The 20,494-nt window shown below is 37.7% G+C and overlaps 1 protein-coding gene across 2 annotated transcripts in view; it reads right to left on the bottom strand.

Annotated features, from left to right (window-relative positions):
- LOC129245936 (BTB/POZ domain-containing protein Tiwaz) overlaps positions 1-12,301 on the bottom strand; it is a 142,983-nt gene extending 130,682 nt beyond the window's left edge. For both annotated transcript variants that reach the window (XM_054884383.1, XM_054884384.1), the window contains exon 1: positions 12,191-12,301. The gene's annotated coding sequence lies outside the window, so the exon portion shown is untranslated. The remainder of the gene's footprint in view (positions 1-12,190) is intronic.
- Positions 12,302-20,494: the final 8,193 nt, after the last annotated feature.

Consider the following 20,494-nt stretch of genomic DNA (forward strand, 5'->3'; position numbering starts at 1 on the left):
TTTAATTTGCTTGCACGGAGTTTGCTTCTTTCAACCGCTTACACTCTATATTGATGGCTCTTGCATAAGTGTGTGTTTCTGTCTTTAATTTTTTGTGCTGCTGCCTAACAGCTCCACCCCTGTCTCTTGCTAATTTAACTGCTTCACTAGCTGCGTGTCCACGAGAGGTTTATTGTGTGCTTTTTGTTTGGTTACTTTTTGGTCTAAACGCCGTCGGCATTTCAACTTTGGTAACACCGCTTCGCCTGCCAGCCATAAAATGAGGCTTTAACATTTTGCTTTAGCACAAAATTGATGCTTATTTTACCGCATCTTTTCGCTGCCTGCTATTACCTCTCCCACCGCCGCCACCGCCACCGCCATCGCTCCAGCTGCCAGCCGTTGCCATCATTGCCGCCGGTGGAGCTGCAGCTGTTGCCGCCTCTGCCGTAAATGTTGCTTTGGCTGCTTTTTTCGTTCACTGCCAACAACGCAGCCGTCGCTGCCGCCGTCATCATTGTATTTCAACTGATTTTATATTTGATTTGAAATTAACGCCTCCAGCTAATTTGTAGAATTTACCTGTTTAAGCTTAAATGCACACACACACTGCGTTTTCTCATTGTCGAATTGAAATTTGTTCGAGGCTGTATTGTCGTTTCAAAGTTTAATAAATACACACACGCAGACACTCCCATTCTGGTGCATATATACAAAATAAATTGTTAGCAATAATGAACATGCACATAGACATATACATACACACGCACATATGGGTATCACAGATTTAATGTCTATTTTAGATATTCAAATACACACATACATACACACTAAATAACACATAGTTCGCTTCAAAACTAATATAGTTTTCAAATGTTCTCGAGGCGTTGGCATTTATTCTAAAATTATGGACATCAAATGCAAAATGTTAAATTAGTGAATTGTGATATTTAATGCGGTCAAAATTAATGCACAAAAATTCGACCAAAAAAGACGAAGTCACTGTTATTATTAGATGAAGTTGTCAAATTTCGTGTGAAGGTTTTTGGGAAGTGTTGATAAATATTCCAATGAGATCATATCAATCATGTAAACTTATAAAGCCCTCAAAGGTGCATTGTAATTATTTAAGAAAATGCCAAACATTTAGAAAAAGTATTCAAAGGCGGCCGCCGTAGTGGAATGGGTTGGTGCGTGATTACCATTCGGGAGAGCGCCGGATCGAGTCTCCGTGCATGAAATACCAAAATGAAGAAAAAGTTTTTCCTAATAGCGATCGCCCCTCAGCAGGCAATGGCAAACCTCCGAGTTATTTCTGTTACGAAAAGGCTCCTCATAATAAATATTTGCCGTTCGGAGTCGGCTTAAAACTGTAGATCACTCCATTTGTGGAACAACATCAAGACGCATGTCACAAATAGGAGGAGGAGCTCGGCCAAACACCTAACCGATGTAAATGCGCCAATTATTTATTTACTTATTTTTGTTCAAAGGTGGATAGCCATTACTTAAAAAATCCTGAAGGGCAACTGCATTAAGTAACATAATTAAAACAGGCAACATAATTTGAAAACCTGTCCTTAACTGTGCTTGTACATATAAATTATATTATTTCAGGTAATACAAACAAAAGATTAATTAATTAAGGTAAAATTGAACATTCTATCGGAAGATTAATAATTTTTGCAAAATGGCGTCGTACATTCATCATATTTGATATTTGCGAACTGGACAGGACCAAAACAGACAATGCAATGGAGTGCGTAAGGGTCAAAGTAAGGATTTTCGTCACTTAAAATATTTTTTTTTCAACCTTGTAAAGGATGATCAATTTAGAGGTATCGAATTTTAAATTGAAATAAAGGAAACGAAAATTCAAATTAATTGGGCAATCTTTATTATTTTTGTGTAGAACCATTCATGACATTTGTTTTTTAAAGATAACCCCTTTCAAATGTTGGCCGCCGCTGCACCGTAATTCGGCCATCCGTAAACACCAATTTTGAATGACTAGCTGGAGGACTGCGGTCGGCATCTCGTGAATAACTTTAGTAATGTTTATTTCCCATGTCTCAATCGAAGCCGGTTTATCCACAAAGTACTTAGACTTTACTAGCCCCCACAAATAAAAGTCCAAAGGTCACAAGATCTTGGTGACCAATCTACAGGTCCAGACGAGAGATAAATTGCGCACCGAAACGACGACGCAGTAAATTTATTGTTTCGCGAGCTGTATGGCAAGTACAGCCGTTTTGTTGCAACCAATTGCTCTAGAGATCATGGGCTTCAATTCCGGCATCAAAATGTCGTCTAGCATGACGATATAGCTTCGTCCGATGATTCCTCCAACCCATTGGCCGCACCAAACTCTCTCTCTTGCTCTTCAGCCTAAATACGGCAATTTTGCTTATTGACATAGCCTTCTTCTTCTTAATCGGCGCGATAACCGCTTACGCGATTTTAGCCGAGTTTAACAAAGCGCGGTAGTCGTTTCTTTCTCGTGCTAACCGGCGCCAATTGGACACACCAAGTGAAGCCAAGTGCTTCTCCACCTGATCTTTCCAACGCAGAGGAGGTCTTCCTCTTCCTCTGTTACCACCAGCTGGTACCGCATCGAATACTTTCAAAGCCGGAGCATTTGTATCCATTCGGACGACATGACCAAGCCAACTTAGCCGCTGGATCTTTATTCGCTGCGTTATGTCTATGTCGTCGTAAAGCTCATACAGCTCATCGTTCCATCGTCTGCGATATTCGCCGTTGCCAACGTGCAAAGGTCCAAAAATCTTGCGCAGAAGCTTTCTCTCGAACACTCCAAGCGTCGCTTCATCGGATGTTGTCATCGTCCAAGCTTCTGCGCCATACGTTATAGAGTGTTAGTTTTGTTCGTCGAGAGAGGACTTTACTGCTCAGCTACCTACTTAGTCCAAAGTAGCACTTGTTGGCAAGACAGATTCTACGTTGGATTTCAAGGCTGAAATTGTTATCGGTGTTAATGCTGGTTCCTAAATAAACGAAGTCTTTTACAACCTCGAAATTATAACTGTCTACAGTGATATGGGTGCCGATACGCGAGTGCGCCGACTGTTTGTTTGAAGAGGTACTTCGTTTTGTCCTCGTTCCCCACCAAACCCATTCGCTTTGCCTCTTTATCCAGTTTGGAGAAGGCAGAACTAACAAGGCGGTTGTTAAGGCCGATGATATCGATATCATCGGCATACGCCAACAATTGTATGCTCTTATAAAATATTGTGCCTGAGCGATTAAGTTCTGCGACTCGTACGATGCTCTCCAACATCAGGTTAAAGAAGTCACACGACAGTGAGTCACCCTGTCTGAAACCTCGTTTGGTATCAAACGGCTCGTAGAGGTCCTTCCCAATTCTGAGAGCGCTGCTGGTGTTGAGCAACGTCATCTTGCAAAGCCGTATTAGTTTTGTGGGGATACCGAATTCAGACATCGCGGCATACAAGTAACTCCTTTCCGTACTGTCGAATGCAGCTTTGAAGTCGATAAAAAGATAGTGTGTGTCGATTCTCCTTTCACGGGGTTTTTCAAAAACTTGACGCATTGCAAATACCTGGTCGACGGTGGACTTTCCAAGTTTAAAGCCAAACTTATAAAGTCCAGTCAGTTGGTTGATGGTGGGCTTCAGCCTTTCACATAATACGCTCGCTAGAACCTTATAGGCAATATTTAGAAGACTAATCCCGCGGTAATTGGCACAGATTGCAGGATCGCCCTTCTTATGGATTGGGCAGAGCACACTTAAATTCCAATCGGCAGGCATGCTTTCATCCGACCATATTTTGCATAGAAGCTGATGCATGCACCTTACCAGCTCCTCGCCGCCATGTTTGAATAGCTCAGCCGGCAGTCCATCGGCGCCCGCGGCTTTGTTGTTCTTTAGCCGTGATATTGCTATTCTCACCTCGTCATGGTCGGGTAGCGGAACGACAATTCCGTCGTCAACGATTGGGGTATCGGGATCTTCACATTCTCTGTGACATGCGCAGCTGTCACTGTTTAACAGGTTCGAGAAGTGTTCCCTCCATAATTTAAGATTGCTCTGTACGACAGTCACCAGTTCGCCGTCTTTGTTCTTACAGGAAAACGCCCCGGTCTTGAAACCTTCTGTAAGCCGCCGAACTTTCTGGTAGAATAGCCATTTAGCCAAAAATGGGCCTCAACGCTGAACACCATCAGTTGGCTTGAGCGCCCGATGAACACTTTTCACAGAGCGTCGATTTTCGTAAAAAAAAGTGTACTATTTTTAAAAGTTGTTGAGGCATAAGTCTTTCCATGATGAAATGTCAATGAATACTGAAAAAATCATGCATTTAATATGCCAGTAGTCACGCGGGAAGATTCAAAAAAACCCTATTCAAAAAATACATCCAATCTGATCACCCTTTATTACATATTTCTTTATATATATAAACAATTTTTGGAAATTGCATATTTTTAATTTTGAGCTTAGTTTTTTAACAAGCGCCAGTCGCGTACAATTGGTAAGCTACAGTATACAAACAGACAAGTAATGGAGTGCGTAACAATGTTACCATGTCCCTTGAGACATTTCTTCCAGAGGTAAATATCTCTTAAACTTATTGTACTTACGCTATGACTTAAACTAGCCGTACACTTTTTCTGTTGCAAAATTAGAAGTAAATAACTCACACAATAAAAATACGAAAATTAGACAACAAAAATAGTTATATGCTATACCAAAAACTCTTTCCAGCAATTGTATTGGCAACAAAAAGCCATCGAAAGCTTTTGAGAATTGAAAAAAGACTGTTAAAATCGACATCCCTTCATGTTGTGCCAAAAAGGTGAACAACTTTCAACACCTGCCCAACATACACAACGCTAGCGCATGCATGTAGCGCACCCTCCGAAAATGGCTTAAACATGCCGACTTACATATACAATACATGAATATGTATATCCGTACATTCATAGATAGCTGGAAATAAGCAAAGTTGTTACGGAAAGACCACAACGCAGTTTGTCACACTTGAAATAACGATGTGATACCACAAACACGCACACCCGTACATATAAGCATAGATACAATTCGACATAGTATAGGAGCATACTTCTATTTTAGACAATAAAAAGTGCACAGTGTGTAGCAATGAGCAATTAGCCCTTCCAAAATTCAATTCTTGCGACAGCAAATCGGTGGTAAGATCGACCTCGCCCAGCAATTGCAAACCGCCAAGTATATTTCTGCCATTAAAAATTTTTTTATAAAATAATTTTCCAACCGGAGTTGACATGCAGCTGTAGGATAAAATTAATAGGCACCCACCAAATTGGAATTTTATATTTCGAAATCCCTGATAAAGGATGTATCATACATATTTTATTACTTATACAAATTTGTATTTGAATAACTTTTTTACTAAAAATAATAATAATAAATGAGGAAATCTTTAGTTTAACTTGAAATTGCCGATGAATTAGCGAACTGTGGAAGCAGAACCAATAATGGGAATCAGTTCTGCGAGAATCGAATTGGAATCATGAATTGAAGAATAGAACTCTGAAGAACTGCAAAGTGTTTTGTGACAAGCCCGAACAGAAAACTGTCGAACTTTCTTCCAAAACTTGGTAGAAAAGACGTTCGGTTGATGGTCGCTATTATTACAGGTTCCATATTACCATTATTGGAATCATTGAGAACCCGATTTTCCTATCTTGCTTAGAGAATCCGGATAGCACGGAGCATTTTCTCAGTGAGTGTCCGGCCTTTGTTAGAGCAAGGCTTGCTAATTTTAGATTCCGATGCCATCAGAGTGACTAATACTCATTATCTCAAACTGGAGGATATTTTCAGATTTGCCAAAGAATGTGACAGGTCTAGCTAGCTCTATGTTTCTATTCTATCTCTTTCTTTCTGTTACTTCTCTCACTTCCTTCTTGACGATCTACCCTTTTACTTTCCAGAGCTTTAAATACAATGGAATTTTTAGCCTGAGGATTTTAGGAGCTACCCTCTCTCGGTGCTTCTTGGCTGACTTTTCAAATTCCAACTTCATAATATAATAATAATAAAATTTTATTTATGTTGTTTACACTTCCTCTATAAGTATCACTATTTTTAGCCGTATTTCATAGTTCAGCTATGTTGCCAAGGCCTGTCCGGTTCCTGATATTACGCAACCATGAAAGCTGCTTTCTGTCAACACATCGTTTTCCTTCAATTTTATCCTTTAGTATTACCTTAGAAAATTATATCTTGATTTCTTGTGGCCAAGGTACGCCGTTTTGCGACGTTTTATTGCCTGCAGGAGATCACAGTCACGTGTAAGACGACATAAAACTTCCATATTAGAGACGTGTTCCGTCCAGGGAATTTTTAAAATACCTTTAAACGCTCACATTTCAAGTCTGCTCATGTCAGCAACTTTCAGTGTCTAACATTCTGTATAAAACGAATTTTGTGCGTGATGTTAAAATCATGGCAGCTGAAGATTTTCTTAAATTTGCAGAAGGTGGATGTTGTAATTCCTATACTTGTCCTAATTTCAGCTGATGCGCCCCCATTTTCATTGACCCAACAACCAAGGCAATTGTACTATAGCTTGAAACTTTTTCTATCGGCTCGTTATTTATCCTTAGCGCATAAGGAGTGACTGTAGGAGTGACTGCTGACATGCATAAATTTAGTTTTTTTGATGTTGATTCCTACTCCGAATTGCTGACTGCTAATGGTAACTTTATACAATCCCAAAAAGTGTAGTGTCATCGGTGTATCTATGTAATATTGTTTATGGTAACTGCATTGACCTTTAAGCCTTCGTGTGCGTTCCAAATAGCTTCTTGGCCTATTTTTTCTGCGTAGATGTTAAAAAGTGTGACAATACACACACCTTACGTGTATGCACGTCTTTGGTATTTTTATTGCTCACTCTGGCCTATACCGGTTCCAATAAAGGTACTTAGGCAACGTAATTATTTTTCGTCAATTCCAACAGTTTCCAATCTCAATATCACAAATCTCAGTCTCAAATAATTTGTCGTGCTCCACATTGTCGAAAGCCTTTTTAATAGTCCAAGAAATATGAATATGAGTAACATCTTTTTGCACATCTTTGCAATTCTGAGCAAGAATATTTAAAACAAACAGAGCAATAAGAGGTAAAGTCGAAAAGTCTCAGGCATAAAGAAAATAAATTAAAGGGCAACTACTAATATCACGGTGCAACACTGAAAATACCCGAAAAAAAAAGAAGTGACAACTACGTTGCCGTCGTGGATGAATTTTTACGGGCCTACGGAGACATGGGATGTATTGGTCTATGGATAAGTTCGTGCGGTTTTACAACAGATGGCGTAACTTGATTATTATTCCATCGATCCACATTTCCAAACATTCATTGGAGAGCTACTGTCGTAAGGCACAAACGTCAGTATAAGTTTTTTATTTGAAGCGTAAACAACAATATTTTTACCACACTTGAAAATGTCGAATTTCGTGCCAAATAATGTGTTTTTGCGGGGAATTTTTTAATATGAAGAAAAAAGCAGCCGAAAGTCATCGTATCTTGGTGGAAGTTAATGGTGAGCATGCTCTAGCTGAGCGAACGTGCCAGAAGTGGTTTGCACGCTTTAAAAGTGGTGATTTTGGCCGCGCCGCCAAAGTTCATGGATACCGAATTGGAGGAATTGCTCGATCAAGATCCGGCTCAAACGCAAGAAGAGGTTGCAAAAACTTTGGGAGTTGATCAATCAACCATTTCCAAACGTTTAAAAGCCATGGGAATGATCCGAAATTCAAATTTCGAAAAAAACCGCACGAACTTATTCATAGACCAATGTCCATCAAAATTCACTTTTTGCATTCATATTTAGACTTCTTTCCGGAGAACCCTGGAAAATTCAGCGATGAACAAGGGGAAAGGTTTCATCAAGAAATTACGTCAATTGAAAAACGTTTCCTGGGATAAAACAAAATACATATGTTGGCGGATTACTGTTGGTCGCTCAAACGCGAGACGAGCGATTCTTCTTTAAAACGACGAAGGTCGGGTAAACATTTTTAGAAAAAGTTAGGTATGTAAAATCAACAAAAAAATTTATATAAAAAACAGTATGATTGTTCTTTTTACTCCAAGTCAGAACAACTTCATACCAATTTTCAAAGTTGACAAAAATTGTATGACCAATACATTGTACACACTGCAATACACTTGATGGCCCATATTTTCTATTAACGAAAAACTAGCGTAGTTTACGCAATTTTTGTCCGATTATTGAAAGTAATACATTAATTTCTTCGTTAATAAATGCACTCAAAGAATATTAACAAACTTCTTTAATTTTGTTGTAAAATTATGCAATAAAAAATTGTTAAAGTTAAAAAAATGATAAAAAAGCACTTTCTCCAGGTTTAATCAAATAAAAATCACAACTAACTAGTTTGAATAATTACTTGTTGTACATCATTTGAAAGGTCTGATAATATCATTTTCAAAACATATAAAATATTGAAAATCGGTGAAAAAATGACTGAGATATTCGTAGATTACCGCGCAAAGTCTGAAAAAACGGTTTTTTATAAATAAATAAAAATTGGAGGGTACAAAAAATATAACAAACATATTTTTATGCATTATTCGACCATATAAACAACCTACAGTGTGTAATTTATCAGGTGTATGTCGTTTTTTTTGTTTTTGTAGCACAGTGTATTTAGAGCAGCGCGAAGCTTTTTCTATGTATTTTGCTGAGTCCGGAACTATTTTTACCCTAAAAATAAATTATATTAGTTGGGGGGAAAAAATCCATAACTTTTGCTTAAAATGTTTACGCAAATAGTGTAAAACTGTTTTATGATCGATCTTTAAATCTTGGGAGACGCAGCGACTACTAATATGCCGTTCTACTTCGATTATTTCTGATCATTTGAAAATAAAAATTGCCTGAACAGAATCGACAGTATCGGCAACATAATTTTATCGAAATTTTCGACAGTTTCTTTAACACCAAAATATTTGAACAGAATCGACGAAACCAAAATTGCATGTAATTAATTAGCTGTTACAGTAACGGCACTATAAACATCATTCACAATGCATTTTCGTCTTTATCAAAGAAAAAATGTAAAATGTATCGAATTTTCTCTTTGTTGACTTATATTATTAACACCGCGTAACTCTCAACTGAATGAAACAAGCAAAAAACGGCAAAATAATTGTTTTAGTGTGAAATATCACCTTGACAACGAGCGTAAACTTTAAATTGTTTGATTGATACTTTACGAGATATATCACTACAGCGATTATCCGAGAAAATAATGGATTTCTTTTTCCCCAATCATTTTCTCATATTAAGCCACTGTATTTAAGTATAGTCAATTAATACACACACCCGGTGGTGTGAGTTTGTGACATGGTGTTGCATGCGTTAGCTTTTTATTTTTTCTTTACCCGCTTTACTGTTTTTTTCGTACCTAAGCTATTGCGGCCAATATTGCTATTGCCCCTTTAATGTGGGTGTGTTTCTATGTATGCATACACATACTAGTATGTATATCATTGTGTGAGTGGGAATGAGTTTTCACACAAGGGAAGGTGTGAAGTTTAGTTACCACAATTCAGGGAAACGACGAACTAGTGGCACGAATTGGTATTTCATCGTCGATTGTGAACTAGAGCGATCGTGTTTAGATTTGCATTCAGTTTAAAAGCAGTTTGAATAAAAATATGTTTTTTCTTTCAATTAGTTATTCTTGTCGAAATGATGTAACCTATGAAATTAAAGTCATACTATAATTTCCGCATTTAAATTACTATAAGCACAGAAACTCCGAGTTGCTAAGGGTAACCAATCATGTCGAGATTGCCTTGAAGTACGAAGAAGGATTCACTTCGAAAGGATTACTAGAATAATTGGGAGCTATTTCACCGACCGTAAACTGAGGTTTAGAAGTGACAAAGGCATTCAGGAGTGCATCGTGTCAGCAGGGGTTTCTTAAGAATCAGACGGTGTTGTAAGACTGTATATACCCCTTAGAACTAATGCCATTGGATTCGCGGATGACATCGTGCTAGTAATGGTGGAAAAGCATAGCCACGTTTCCTTCGTTATTGCAGGACTAGTTCCCGTAGACATTTTGGCGAAAGAAATGCAGAGAGTGTACGAGTATAAGAGGTTATCAGAACTCGACGGTAGAGCACATACACAATGATGTAAGACGCGCAGAGCTTCGGAGACGTAACAAATATGTTAGCGGCCTTTGAGTTAACCAGCCCCATTGGGCAGTTCCTTTTTGGCAGTTCCGCGGGGAGAGTGGTAGGTTGTGGAGAGATTTATTAAGTAGGTGTAACTGTGAGAGTATGAGTCGTGCATATTCCTTTTTCGGTATAGAAATACTCATGAGAGTTTCCGACAAAAAAACACACACTTCGAAAGGATGACGACAACGTGGCCAAACATACGTTACGGTGCAACGCACTTCCGAATGATAGTCAAGCACCAACCCATTCGGCCACGAGGGACACACTGAGGCTCATAGCCCATTGTCATTTCGGGTGGGGAACTTGTCCTTATCTCTCCTAAAACCAGTGTGCACTTTTCAAAAATTTTGAAGATTCCTAATTTCCATAGTACTGAAATCTTCCAATTCATTAAAAAAATTGCCTTCCTAGAAGAGTATACCTTCGTCTGGGTAGAACAGGACAATAGCACATAAAGTGGGAGATCGTCTCTTTCTCTTCCTCATCTAGTCAGCATCTGCAGAAGCCATCCCATCCTCTAGGCGTGCCTACCTATTAGGCAGTGCCCCGCTATAACTGAGATCAGTGTGCTAAAACTGTGCTTATTTTGACAATGTCCAGGAAGACAAGTCACCTTTAGGTGAAATGACTAAGCCATTTCATAGCTACCTTGGATGCTGTCGACTGCTTTGTCAGGGATTTTATCGCCGCCTGGCTATCAGTGAAAATGTAGATATCATATCCAGGTATCGCATCACACTGACCAGTGTCACGGCTTTCATTATTCCCATTAGTTCAGCCGGAAAGGCACCACAGTAGTCGGTGAGCCGAAAAATGAAATAGATCTCTCAATGAAATATACACCTCCACCCAATCTACCTTCGAGCTTTGCGCCATCTGTGTATACACGCCCTGTCTTACATCGTTCCGTTCCCACTCTTCCCTTGAGGGTAAGGAGGGAGGGAGTGCATAGTTCACCGGTCCGGGAAGCGCCACAATGTCAGCAAGGATTTTACCGCGGCTGTAGTCCGAGTTTGACCACTTACTAAAAGTTCCGCCTTATAACTATAAGATATAAAAACAAAATATTGATGAGTTGAGTAATCATTGACAATTTCTTAAGTTAAGTTAGGTTAAGTTAAGTTCAGCAAAGTCTACATTAACTGCATAAGTTTTAAGTCTGAATGCTCTTACTTTTTTCTATTACTCGAAAACTTGACAAACTAGTTGAATTATTTTCTTCCGGACAAACGCTAATAAAAAAATATGAGAAACTAAACTAAATTTATTAGCCATTATTCTGAAGATGTCGTTGCAGTTTCAGCGAAGAAATAAATAGGCGAAGTTAACAATGAAAAGGCTATGCAATACTGATACGGCAAATTTCTCTTAGCCTTAGTAAATTCGTCGGCAAATTCAACAAAGTAAAACACATGGAAATTAATTATTGGATACCCAAATATTTCAAAAAAGTAGAGGCTAACTGGTCCAATTCCAGTTACATTTTGGCTATTACGCACCAATTGATGGAATGCTAGCACACTTTTTTTCTAACAAATTTTTTTCGTTGTTGTTACTGCCGGTGTACGCATATCTGTGCACGCACTTATTAGTTTCGATGTGTTTGTGTGTGTGCGTAACACGTGACTGCTTTTCTTCATTCATGAGGGTGCAACAAGTTGCCACTTCCACTTCATGTTCACAACTTTGTATTTGACTTTGGTGAAGCAAATTTTTTAACGTAATCAAACAAATAAAATTCTTATTTTTATTTTGTTATAAAAAGTACCAATCAAGATTGTGTAACAAAATGTTTAAGTGCGAAGAGCATTTGTACAAAATTCTTCGCTATATAAACAATCAATTTATAAATATTGTTGCTAATTCACGTTTGATTAAATTCGTTGCTACATTTTCGTTCACAAACGACTCCATTTGTTTTTTGTTTTTTATTAATTGATAAACGAATTTCATTAACTTACATTTCTCAACCTTCTATGGGGTCACAATGATGTTAAAGCGCCATTTGTTTCGTTAGAAGTGATAAATTTACAGTTTTTCCACAAATCACAACACTCCTTCAACCGCTCAAAACAACCAACACTAAACACTATGAAAAAGCGACTATGACTGAGCGACGCAGCGCACTAACAAACAACAAGCGTAACAACCCACCAACCAATCACAACATCAATAGCAACAGCAACCAAACAATCCATCCGACAACTCCATCAAACTGGTTGCAAACGAACCGTTTTATGGTATGTTCGAAGTGCCAGAGAGCGTTGTTGAAGAGGAAATGAAGTATGAGGTCGGCAATGGCGCGTCAGCAACAGCTTCCGGCATTTAGTCGGTTCAAACAAATCCGTATTGTGCTTGTGTGTTCGTATGCCGGCGTTTGCACGCAACTCGAAGTGTCTGTGTGTGTGTTGGTGCGTGCGCGTTTGAATTGCGTGTGCTGGAGATGTTAGAAAAAGAATCCTCGCTTGAGGCAATCTGCATTGCCCCAGGTTATGCGCTGAATGGAATTTTAATACAAACACATCTAGTTGTAAATGTATATATGAATTTATGTGCACGTGCGTCGAAGGTGGGAGGGTTGGAGAGCTAAAGGTCTCGAGGTGCGACCGCAGGCCAAAAATGTTGCTTTGAGACTTGTGCTATTTAAATAAATGCACACACATATATTTTGTTCAAAATACGTACACGTGCACGTACGAAACATTTAAATATGCAGAAAATTCTGAGTTTCATTTCGGTTTAATAAACGCGCAGTTAAAAAATGAGACAAGTTATTTAGTTTTTTTGCAGAAATTTGCAGTTAGTCTCCGAAAATATGTATATCCAGCCAACTCAATGAAGAAAGGTGTAATAGTATTAACTTTCAGTTATACATAAATTTGTTGAAAAAAGAAATTTTTTTTGAATCCATGAGTTATTTTTCTTAGCGCTTAAGGCCTACCTCTTAACTAAGATGGACACTTTTTTTAAATTAACTGAGTTGCCGAATAGACAGAGCCACATATCACTGAATCTATACCCAGGAGTGCTATTACTTTCGCTGGTGAGATGTGCTGAGAACTGGAATATTTTTCACAAAGTGCCCGAAAACTCACTTTTTCATGAATTTTCACAGCCTTTTTAAAAAAATACAATATTAAAAATCGGATTTTTGATTTATGAGACATTTTTTCTTAATAAACATTCTAAGAATGATTTTTTTTATGGATTTAATATTTTTAGATAAAAAAATTTTAAACACTCCCTTTTAAAGAAATTATTAAAAATTGTATTTTTTATTTGTGAGGCATTCTTCCTTTACAAAAATTAAAAAAAAACTTTGAAGAAAATTCTTATTGATTTAAATTTATTAGATAAAACAATTTTAAACACGACGTTTTAAACAAATTTTTAAAAATTATATTTTTTATTTGTGCTGCATTCTTCCTTTACAAAAACTAAAAAAAAATTCAAAAAGAATTCTTATTGATTTAAATTAATTAGATAACACAGTCTTAAACACGGCCTTTTGAAAAAAATATAAAAATTGTTTTTTAGTTTTGTGATCGTAAGGTAGCTTTAACAACCGTCACATCCAAGAATCCCGAAGATGGCTTCTAATTAAGATCGAAGTATCGACAAGTAAATAAAAGCGATGAATAAATAAAGGCATCAATTAATAATTAATTAATAAAAAATTAGTTAAAAGGCGGCAATTAATAAATAAAGGTAGTGATTTGCTGTTTTGTTGTTAAATAGTTCCATTTCATTTTCTTTTATGTCTCCTACTCTGATCATCTCATTCCAATTAATTCTATGTCATCCCATTTCATTTCGGCTAATTTTATTCCACTTCATTTCGTTGCGTTTCTTTTCAAATATGTATATCATTTGAGTTTAATTAATTTTTTTTAATTTCAGTAACTTCATTTCGACTAATTGGAATTGTATTTAACTTAAATTTACTTTGCTTTATTTCATTTCACTCACATTTCCTTATTTTCATCATACCATTTAATGTTATATTCCATTCCATTATATTTCAATTAATTTCATCTCAATTCTATTTAATTTTAATCCTTTCTAATTAGCCGATTTCACTTCGAGTAATCTGACTTTTATTTTATTTAGTTTCATTTTATTTCATTTCCTCTCGGTATATTTCAGCACGTTCCAATCTATTCCATTAAATTATTTTGTATTCTATTCTATTTCATTCTATTTTAATTTAGTTTATTTGATTCCATCTCTTCTCTTGTAATCCATTTAATTTCATTATATTTCTTTTTAATGGATTTCATATGGTTTCATTTCATTTCGATTTCTCTAAATTTAATTTTTATTTAGTTTCACTTTATTTCATTACATCTCAGTCTCTTTTAACACGTCCTGTTCCATTCCATTTCATTTATTATAGTTTCATTTCTATTCCATTTAATTCATTCCGTTCCCTTTTAACTGATTCCATTTCGATTAATCTGGTTTCGAATTTATTTGGTTTCACTTTATTTTATTTCATCTCTGTATATTTCAGTACATTCCATTCTATTCTATCAAATACTTAGTTTCGTATACTGTTCCATTCCATCCCATTTCAATTAATTTCATTTCATCGAGTTCCTTCTCTTCACTCTTATTTCACTTAATTTAGTTCCACCTTATTTTATTTATTTTCATCTCATTCCATTCTATGCCTTTCTATTTTGTTTCATTTATTCCGCTTTTCTTGATCGATTTCTTTTCATTCATTTTAAGTTCGTCTCACTTCGTTTAGAACTCGCCACTGGTTCGTGTTCCCCTAATTCTAGGCGTAAACAATTTTCTCGCGTCGCATGCAACAGTTCCAATAGCAACAAGCTTAAATGCGAATTGTACGATGTTGCACGCTTATCAAACTGGCAACATCTGAATTATCACCACCAACGGCAGCAACGCTGCAACTGTGCCCCGTGCAACGTCATAGCTGTCAATGTGTACACGTGCATACATATTGTTGGTTTCGGCAGCGCTGCAAGTGTGTCGAAATTTTCGCATTCCACCTCTAATGATTACATCTAAGATGATGCGGCGCTGCTGTAAAAACAAAAACATCAATAACAATTTGCCATAAGCAACAGAGCTGCAACCGACGATTTGCTTGCCACATTTGCCAGAATCAACAAAACAGTATGAGTCACATATACACACACACACACCCACATTCACACTTGCACACTTACACACACACGGTCTTACTTTGGCACTTGTAAAAATTTCCATAGAAAATAGAGAATCCCCGTTAGCTATAAAATTGGCCACAATCACGAGTCCACACCAACGCATGTGCACAAACACAAGCAAAATTAGCAACAAGCGCTACAACGGCATCATTAGCCACTGGCCGGACAGCACTGAGCTGCCCGCTACACCACAAACGGCATCGATAATATCCATCTCTATCACCCGCAAAAGTTAGAAGTGCACGAACAACTAAACAAACACGAGACTAAGCTGTGATACCCCACCCAACATAAGCGGCGGAGCAGCGCTGCTGCAGTGCTACAAGTTACCACACTACACCACACCTCACCACATCTTATCGCACTACATATGGCAAACCACAAGCAGCTCAATCTCAGAAGTTGCCGCAGACGCAGTCGCGGATTTTGTTTCAGCAACTTCAGAGCTGCAACCAACTACGCCACCGCCGGTTTGGCTGGTTGCCTGCGCCAGATCCGCTGGCACCTTCTGCAACACCAGCACCATTCTACTCTGCTCACTTGCCATCCATCGCCTTACCTCGCCTTGCAGCGCCCACGGGCCTTTCGCTCGTAATTATAATATTTCATCCCAAATGTGACCGCCGGCACTGCACCAATGATGGATTTCAACTCTGAAAATAATACATAGAGCCACTGCCAACCAACCACCAGCGCCACACGGACGCCTGCATATACGAGTTTGTATATATTTAAGTTGACAGTGTTTGGTAGTGGGCTATATGTGTGTATGTGTGTATTCGTGTGTGAGTGATTGTGGCGTTCCTCAGCGCACAGCTCGCTGCCGCTTTGATGGCCAGCGGCTTTACCATGGATGACCCCGGGCGGCACAAGTGCTGATTATGAATAAAAATTTTATGTTTTGCTCTCATTTTCTCCTCTCTGTAGCCCCGCAATATTCCTCTCCATGCAGTGCTAGCTGCAAGGCACGCTGGTTGTTCGTCGTATTCTTATTTTTATATTTTCTATTCGCTTGTCTGCTGTTTTGTTGTGATTGCTTTGTTTCTTTTTATTTATTTTTTGTTTTTTGCGCTTCTTTGTTTTGTTTTTATGTATGGTTTTATTGTTACATATTTTATTCGCGAATATTTGCACGCTACAATCGGTGATGGGAAATTTGATGGAGAAATGAAGTATTTTTAGTATCTTTGAAGATGTTCCAATTTACACCGTATTGGTCGATTATTTCTTATCCCACTCTTTGCCCCGGCACAATTTTATATATTATTTTATTTATTGTTTGCTTTATTTCCACTCACTAAAAAAAACTACTGAACAATGTCAAAATGAACTTGGTCTATAATTTTGGGAACTTGGGTGCCTTAAAAAAATATTCGCTTCTAGAATTTCGCTAATGAAAAAAGAAACTCGGAATCGGTAACCAGTCAGACAAATGCCTTCGCATCATCTGTAAAATATTCTGGCGGAACACCAGCAGCAATGACGCGCTGTGGAGACCCACGAATAAGGAACCCATCCTATGGTAAATCAAACCCAGAAAGTGGTGATGGATGGGGCATAGGCTTAGAAAACCACCAGATAGCAACACGCGAATGGTACTGGACTGAAACCCGCAAGGGGGCGGAGGACGTAGTAGGCCAAAGAATATTTGCGGAAGGTCAATGTTGTGCTAGTCGGTGAGCTAGCAGATGCTGACAAGGCATGAAACGGCGCAAAAATAAAAAAAAACAATGGATGAGTCTTGAGGAGGGCCTATGCAAAAGAAAAAAATTCATAATTATAGGATTCCGAAAAAAGTGTGCACAGCAAAATTGGTCCATATTGTATGTTTAGTTGTATGATTTAAGTCGCCCGATTGCGCTTTTAAAGCAATAATCACATGGTTCTCTCTCGCGATTTCTTTTGAAGTAGGCATTCTATTCTACGAGGGTTTCTATTTATTCTGGCCTTGGGCATTTCTAGTGTTATCAGGTGCCATCGCAGGTTTCTATTGGAGAGTTTGACATATTTTATTTAGTGTGTGCACCATATTAGTGTCGTTTGTAGTGGTCATAAAAATTCATTTCGGCAAAAACGGAATTAAATATTTTGAAAGTTCTGTGCGATTATTTTTCACTATTTTCGACGTGGATTAACAAGTCAAGAAAGCATCCATGAACCAAAAAAACTAGTACAATGAATTTGTTCCTGGTCGCAGCTCGTTCACCAATGAAGTTCGGGAACGTCGACTAAAATCGGTTGTTGCGCCAGAAAATCGATGAAGTACGCGAAATGATTGAGTAAAATCGTCATATCGTATACCGCTAAGGTATCATTAGACATTGGTAAGACGACCATCAGTAACATGATCACCTCGCGATAAAAACATCATAGAAACGTGACACGACAAAGAACTTCAAAAATTGTTTGAAACGAGGACAAAAATGCATTGATGATCATGGAGAATATTTTGAAAAACTTTTCAACTTCCAATGCTAATTTTTTGTTTGGACATAAATTAAATAGCAACTCTCGTATCATCATCATCATCATAAGTCAGTGATATACCTGAGGAGGGCTTTGTTTTGCTCCATTATTCTCTTCCAGGCTTCTCTATCATTTGCTAGAGATCGCCAGTTCCTCACTCCAATTGTTTTCAGATCATCTTTGACGCAGTCTAGCCATCTTTTGTGCGGTCATCCCCTCTTTCATTCTGCTATCCACGTGTAGTCGATAATGGCTTTTTGGGAGCGAGTGCTTTCCAGCCATCTTATCCTCTGTGATTGTTATTGAACTTGAACATTTCTTCTCCGTTCATTCGACTGAGCAGTTCCGAGTTGCTTCGCAGCGAGTACTTTCCTCTCTCATTTCGCTTCCTCACGAATACTTTTAGTAATTCTTCTACTAAATAAGCCATACTTCGGAGCCATATTTCGCTATTGGCCGGACTATTGTTCTGTGCATCTGCAACTTACTTGCTCTAGATAAAAATTTTGATTTAAACAGGCTCATGTGAACTTTGTTTGCCGCGAGGAGATGCTCTTGAAAACATTCCATTTATTCCATTATTTAAATTTATGTACACCCATGACTTCTTTCCTCATTACCAGGCAAAACCCTCGTTCATATGTTGGTGTAGGATTGACTAAACAATTTTTTGAAGCTTCTTAAGTTTATAAAGAGTGAGTTTTTTGTTTAGAGGCAGATAAGCTTAAATGGAAATAAAATACAGAAAATTTTTTTTAGTGTTCATTAATTTGGCTGCTTGTGACTGATAAGTTAATGGCATCAATGCTTGGATATGACTTCGGTATGTGTCTGTAAGGGTTTAACTTTTATGAACTCTTCACAGTAAATCAGGTTACATTTCAACAAGTGCTTCCAAGTGCTCAATTACTTCTGATTTATCGACGTAGGCATGCATTGTACACAAGCCCAGAGCCCGTTGACAGGTCTATTTCGTGAAATTAATCATTCTTCAAATGCTCTTTCAATAAATTAAAGGCATAAAGGCGCTGTGTGGCACGTGGCACCATCCAACTCAAGCTTTATATTTGTAACTTTAAAGCTTTCTAGTTGCGGCACGCGAGAGTTGGTAATCATAAATAATTTTTGAAAATATTTCAACAGGTGATTCCACAAGCCCATCAGGTGTACCAAACGGTGATGTTTTCTAGCTGTTGGCTGTGACTTTTCAACTAAAACTTGTGGATTATTATTGCTCCAAATGGAGCAATTCTGTTTATTGACCGGAAGAGCTATCCATAGTTTGTCCCTATCACAGGTCCCATAAAAATGCATGCAGCGAAAAATACATTTTAACGATTTTCATGCAATGCTCTAGTGTGAGTGCGCTGATGATGAATTTCGAAGCCGCACTGTCGTCGCTATCATGCATAGCACTACAGCTCGGTGTGAGCTTTGGCTTCCTCCATAATTTTTCTCCATGCATTTCGGCCCATAGCCGGTAGTTTGTTGCTTCTATGTTTTTTAGATCGTCTCCAACATCGTCCAAACATTTTTTCCGCGGTCACCCTCTTCGCTTTTCCTGAAACATGGGTGCATCCAATACTTTGCGAGGTATTCTTTCATCTGTCATTTTGTAAACGTGCCCTTGCCATCGGATGTACTGCGATTTAATATTTCTAATATTTTTCCGAGTCCATCTTCTTCGTGTTTCGTTGAATCGCCGGCTTGGGACCGGCAGCCTAAACTGATGGAGTTCAAAACGAGTAGTTTGAAAAAAAAACCGAGAACTGTCAAGACGGCTGTAACCGAAAAGTAGAAAGCTAATGAGGTTTCGATTCGGAAGATAAAAGTTAGTCTTAACTAAAATTTGAAAAAAAAAAACATTTCCGGGTTGCATGTGTAAGAGGAATTTATGTATAGTAAATATATAAAATTTATTTTCCATAGGTTTCGAAAGATGCAACAAACTATAGAATTTTAACACCCCCTACCATGGTTTCATGTGATTATTTACTGCCAAAGCTGCTTTGTAACTACCATGACCGTCACATTGCCCCGCACATAGTAGACACTAAAGCATCTTTAGAGAGAATTGTTGTGACAATTGTGATTTTCATATTTGCGGTGCTCAAATAAATAGCAAAATAGAAAAACAAAAATACAAATGCGAATGGGCGCACATAGAATGAAACTAAATAGAAACCAGAGGCGAAAAAGTAACAAAAAATACATAGAGATATCATGACAAGAATTGCAAGAATTTTAGCTAAATATTTGTTTTCAAAAAATGAGGAAAATTAAATATGGAAATTGAGTACAAAGAAATGAAAGTGTGAAGAAAAGCTGCAATTAAAATAAATATGTAAAACAAGCACGGGGAAGGCATGACTAATTAACATATTTTTCAGAGTTGTGTTGCTTTTGTGTTGTTTAAATTTCATAGACAGATATCATGTTAATTATTTTTTTAGAGAAAAACTTATACATACATGGTAATATTTTTAAAAATAATTATGGCTCTCTTTTTCAATTTCTGTTACAAAAAAATTAATTAATATAGAAAAACGATTGCCATAAACATTGCAAATATTCTGGAGGATTCTTAGAAAGCCCATTAAC

The sequence above is a fragment of the Anastrepha obliqua genome, chromosome 4 (genome assembly GCF_027943255.1).
Source record: "Anastrepha obliqua isolate idAnaObli1 chromosome 4, idAnaObli1_1.0, whole genome shotgun sequence".
NCBI classification, from domain to species: domain Eukaryota; kingdom Metazoa; phylum Arthropoda; class Insecta; order Diptera; family Tephritidae; genus Anastrepha; species Anastrepha obliqua.